Source organism: Embiotoca jacksoni, unplaced genomic scaffold (genome assembly GCF_022577435.1).
Source record: "Embiotoca jacksoni isolate LCO1_2020_lvr unplaced genomic scaffold, fEmbJac1.0.p SCAF_11, whole genome shotgun sequence".
NCBI lineage: Eukaryota > Metazoa > Chordata > Actinopteri > Embiotocidae > Embiotoca > Embiotoca jacksoni.
Window position 1 is genome coordinate 19,159,922 of NW_027185241.1, and position 6,000 is coordinate 19,165,921.

At 38.5% G+C, this 6,000-nt stretch overlaps 1 protein-coding gene across 1 annotated transcript in view; it reads right to left on the reverse strand.

Moving 5' to 3' along the window:
• tsnare1 (T-SNARE Domain Containing 1) overlaps positions 1-4,395 on the reverse strand; it is a 170,836-nt gene extending 166,441 nt beyond the window's left edge. The window contains exon 1 of the mRNA XM_069143474.1: positions 4,309-4,395. The gene's annotated coding sequence lies outside the window, so the exon portion shown is untranslated. The remainder of the gene's footprint in view (positions 1-4,308) is intronic.
• Positions 4,396-6,000: the final 1,605 nt, after the last annotated feature.

The window sequence follows — 6,000 nt, forward strand, 5'->3', positions numbered from 1 at the left end:
ATGACGTGTTGATGATATATTTTGCGTGCAATGTTCTGTAGATATTTTTGCTATAAGTCGTACAAGAAAGCTGAGGCATCTAAAATGGGTTCATGCTACAGAAACATTAACTGAACTCAGCAGACTTCACAACAATTCAAGATTCTGGTGCAAAAACAATCTTCAACACACTAAAATTCTGTTGCCACACTCAATACTTTCTAGGTGTTTCGTTTCTATGTTCCTGTGGGAAATTCTTTACTGTGATTAATGATTCCGATTATCTAGTAACAACTGAACATATTAAGGTTAGGTACGTATTAGATGGTCAAAGTCAGCATCAGGGACCAATGGGAAAGGGATGAATTGTTATGGTCAGATGGCAGGATTGGCGCATCTTTAAAACAGCAAGCCTCATGGGATGCTCCCAGTGAGCCTTGATGAGTATTTTAGAGCAGTGGTCGAACAAAAGGGTGTTGGGGGATGTGCTGGAACAAGACTGATCTACGACGGCTCCAACCAGTAGTTTACAGAACCTTAGGGACCTGCTGCTTACATCGTGGTACCAGGACAAGTCATTTAAAATCTTAATCGTCCTCCACCTATCTATGTATGAATCACGGTGGCAGCAGTTAAATCAAAGTACCCCAGTCATCCTTCTCTAGCCATGTTCTCCATCTCAGGCATTATCATACCTTGAGAGATTTATTGTTAAAAACTTTGAATCTGATTCAGAATCTGATTTTGTACTGTAGCCCCATTGTGTTGTCCAGCTAATACCTCATAGCTTCAGTCATTTACAGGCACTTTTTTTTTACCCAAAAAAATTCAGGTGGGAATAAAAAAACCTTCTACTTTAGTGTGTTCAAACTTGTATAACTGTGCCAGTAACACCTATAGTGAGTCCTACTGTTGGGGATAAAACTTAGTGTTTCCTTTCAAAAAAGACCAAACTCATGTTTGTACTACAAATGGTTCAAGAACAACTTTCATTTTACTTCGGGGATGCCTTAACGAGACAGTTTATGCAAATTGTTTTGGAAGCATAAGCAAGGAAACCCAGATTATTATTTCACCCAGAATTGTGCCGGTGGTGGCATTTCGAGTGATTTGGGTGGTTGTGGCTCAGATAGTAGAGCAGGTTACTGACCGTTCATAAAGTTGGTGGTTCAATATCCTTGTTGAAGTGTCCATGGGCAAGACACTAAACTCCAAGTTGCTCCTGGTGGTAGGGGAGCACCTGGTGTGTGATTGCCATTGGTGTGTGAGTGTGTTTGTGTGTGCATGGGTGACCATTAACTACAAGAGGATTAAACCCACTGCCATTTGCTCAGTCAAGCCTCAAGTCTTATTCTGGACTTGTGGGCAACCAAGAAATGGTCCTGCATCTTTGAACTGTGCAAATATTTGCTTGTTGCCCTGATGGTGGTGCTGGAAAAATAGTTTGTGGATCACAACAACGAGGACTCTAAAATTATCCCACAATGCCAAGCAAAAAGTATTTATTTTCACAGTGTGACGGTGAATGTTTGCTGAAGGATTACCATATATTTGTACAGATACTACAGCAGATGGTAGTTCTGAATGGAAACCATGTGTAAACATTATCCAAAAATGTAATGGAGGTTAAAAATCTCATGCCATGCTGACACAGCTGAATGTCTGGGTGTGTCTTTTGCTGAGATTTCAGTACGACACTTTATATCACACAACCCTGCAAATGCCACCTCGGTTTACACCATGTGAGCTGTACTCGTCTTGAAATGACAACACAAATCTACCATGGTCAGAGGAAACTCTGAACATCTCTTATAAAAGGCATTTTGTTGAGGGTATGGGGTTATACTGTTAATTTCGGTGTATAAATGCTCATTACTGTGAGCTCTGTTTGTGTGCAACAGCTCTGAACATTTTGACTGCATCTTATATACACAAAATATACAACATGAGAAAGACCAACTTGGAATAGAGATGCATTCACTCCCAAAGTTTGGCCAAAGTGCAATGCTGGAACAATAATGGAATCCTACACTGGGTCCCAACTCCCAAAACTCATCTGTGGCTCAGACAGTAGAGTGGGTTGCACACTAATCGGAAGGTTGGTGGTTCGATCCCCAGCTCCTCCTGTCCACATGCCTAAGTGTCCTTGAGCAAGACACTGAACCCTTAGTTGCTCCTGTTGGTGTACCATCGGTGTGTGAATATGCTCCTGATGGCAGCACCCTGCATGGTGATCTGTCTCATTAATGGGTGAATGAGAAAATCACGTTAAAGCGCTTTGAGACCGAAAGGTGATAAAGCGCTATACAAGTACAGACCATTTACCATCTGAGCAAAACTGATCAATCTTAGAAAGTTATACGGAGTTGTGCCCGAATAACCCTGACAATTAGTGTGTGATGAAATAGCAACTACACCAACAAATAGAAGAAATATGAGAGTAGGAAGAGAGCAATCTTCCATCCATATAGGCTAGATGACTAATGAGTCATACAGTCATGCAAGACTTGCCTTTCAACACTTTTCAAAAATATAAAGACTTCAGATTATATTATTAAACCTATTTTAACAATCACATTCTTTTCTAACTTTTGGAAATTATGTAATGTAAAAAAATGGTGACTCAGTCGCAGTACAAAACTGTACACCTACACACCCCGATTCATGCAGATAAATTACAGTTTAATAGGTTGTGTTCAGAAAACAAAAAATTATTGAAGGTTCACTGTTCTTTATTTCATAACCTGTCTGTTTAAAAGGGACAGACTCTCTATAGTTAACATTTCTTTGATACTGCATCTGGCCATGTCCATATATATATGTCAGACAAACTGTTGTTCAAACACTTCTTTAAGTCAGCAAATCTGGACCCTTTATGACGACCAAATTACAGCTCGACTTCCAAGTTTCCCCTTTGAGCCCGGGGGCCTGAAAAAAAGAGCACGCCACTCCCTACACAAAATTAATTTATAATAACAAACGTGACTGGAAAATCTGCTCAACTGTATGCAAACTCTGACCCATGCGTTTTGGAGACACTGGGAATTAGCGACATAGATGGTGAAGTGGTGAAATAAAGTCAGATTGTAGAAATTAAATGTGATAGGCGACACATAACAATGACTATCACACATTTCATGTTATTTGGGCCGAGATCCAAATTATAATCAACACAAACCAGCAGTTTAATTTGTGCCAGTTCTGCTCAATATTTCACGTCCCACCAACACGTTCCCTCGGAGCTCAGAGCAGAGGGCTGCACTGACTCTCATGGCCACAACAATAAGGTTAGTTTTCATGCTTCTGCAGCACAAAATAATCAAACCAGTCTTGCATCTAAATATGTAATAGCTATGCTGGATCAGTGTGCAAAATGCATTAATTTACTGCTTCTATCTCCATCCACTCCTCCACAGCTCACCTGCTGCTCAAGCTGGTCGCTTAAAGATATGGAAAGGCTCACCCTGCACGTTGACGGGATTGGTTCTTTAGGTATGTGACATATAAAACTCAGTCTGAAGCCGTCAGCCTGTCACTCCAGTTCTAAAACAGAAATCCTTGGCTGTGGCATTGACTGTACATTTTGCTTATGATATGCCTTCCACATTATAAAAAAAACCTTAATCTAACAAGTTTAAAAAGCCAAACTTGAGCTAGTTTCCTCCACAACTATCTGGTGACCCCGGTTGGTAACCACTAACTTATCTATATTTCATAAAACCAATGCACAAAACTGAGTGTACCAGACTGAACATGTTTCCAACAGATTTTTGGCAATGTGTTGTCTTTGTCTACATGCTTTGATCTTTTAAAAGGGAAGCCTGGTTTTTAATCCTTGTTAAATTATACAAAACGATACTAAACCTATATTCAAAAACAGCTTCTTAAATGACAAATTCACTGCAACAAAGAGTAGGAAGTAAACAGGAAACAGGAATCATCCAGCCATACCTGCTGCCAATGTAATGACAGATAGCTCTTATATCAAAAGAGGAAGTGAATGTAACACTCACATATCAACCCTTTTCCTTATCAGATCCTTGCATATCTCCAACAATATGACATCCATCCAAAGACACACACACACTCCTCACACTAAACCTCAAGGCACAATATGTTTACAGAAGATAGATTTAAACAGTGCAACATATGCTCCCTCGTTGTCAAGAGAAAGCAACGGAGAGGCATCTCTGTTGGCCTCCCATCCCCCTCATCCTAGCCTCCCCTCTCCCCCCTCGGCTGCTCCTCCTGCCTTTGTGTGAAGCTGCAGCATCCATCGCTAAAGGCAGACAAACACAGGGTGAAAAGGAGGGATTCCTCCAGCTTTACCTTCACACGTAGGGAGGGATGTGGACTGTGATTCAGCTGAGATCTTGGTGCTCCGCAGCCTCAGCTAACAACATCATATGACCACAAACCACCTGCTCCTCTTGTGTGGTCATATGACCAGATTAAATCCTAGCAAGGAATTCTGGGATTTGCAGTTTAGAGGATGGACAGGAGGTGAAATGTCCCAGTGTGTCTTGCCGAAACCAGAGTAACATAACTACACTAAATATATCAGGACCAATGTAGGATTTTCTGAATTTTAGGAAATCTAAAAATAATGAATGTATGTATAGAAGTAGAGCAATGAGAACAGGCATTGATAGATAGATAGATAGATAGATAGATAGATAGATAGATAGATAGATAGATAGATAGATAGATAGATAGATAGATAGATAGATAGATAGATAGATAGATAGATAGATAGATAGATAGATAGATAGATAGATAGATAGATAGGTGAATTTTGTATCACTGAAAGTTTATTATAATAATATATTATAATATAATAGGACATTAAGTAATATAATATAAAAATATAATCGTTATATCATATAATATAATCGGTTATTCTGGTTTCCACCATGATGTTACAATGATGAAGACAAAGTAATATTACAATAATGTTGTATTAGTGATAATCACAAATAAAAATTGTATACTTTTAAGTTCTGTCAATTTTGTAATGAGGGACATGAATTACCATTCCAATAAATTGACTGTTATTAGTTAGCTGCTTCTTAACTGATTTTCTTTATCAAATATGTTCTAATCAGACAAGTTAAAAACTCATGTATGAACATAACTCGCCAGGGCCGATAATACAGCAAACTCAAAAAGCACTAGATTGTGCTGAGCAAATATCACATGACAATAGAGCATAATGTCAGAAACTAAATATTAAACGTGTAGCCTTGTGGTTGTATTGTTCATGGCACATGGTAAATAATATGTGAACACACCTCCAGTATACACACCCAAACCATGCAAAACAGACCATCTGGCCACTAGCAAAGGACATTGGTCATAGAAATGACTAATGAATTTGTGCATTTAAAGCCAGGCCTTTAGATTTCATGTAAAGGTACAATAAAATGCACAAATTTGTATTTCAGCTGAAAAGGTGCTCAAAATTTGAAAAGCTCTAAGAAAGAAGCAAGTTTAAAAACAGAACTTTATCTGACGGAAATAGCTGGAAGAGTGGGAAATTCCTCTATTTAGAATCGCTAACATTACACTGAAATTATTGTTTTTAATCTGCAAATTCATGACACATAAAATGTACCATATATTTCCCTTTTGCTGTGCTGTTGCAGAATTAAAAGTGCGATAAATATTTCTCAACTTTGTGATTTTGTGTGATTTCAATATTATTTATCTGCCTTCTCCACAGAGATGTTGTATTTCATAATTTATTGTCATTACAATAAAAGCTGCCCCCATATTGGCCCCTTAGCGTTAGCCGATGAGAAAAGTTTTAGTCGACCAAATTTTTATTCTTCAGTGAGTTTCAGAAAGAAAGAAAACAAAAAAACAAAGCTAAAATCATACCTTGTCAAGGATGTTATAAATAACATACAGAAATATATCGTTAGGGAAGGTAGCCTTGAGGGCATGTTCAGTGGGTCCTTCTTATGCAAAGTAATCAACTGTCTCTTGTATAAGAAGTAATGCTACCAACACAAACTGAAT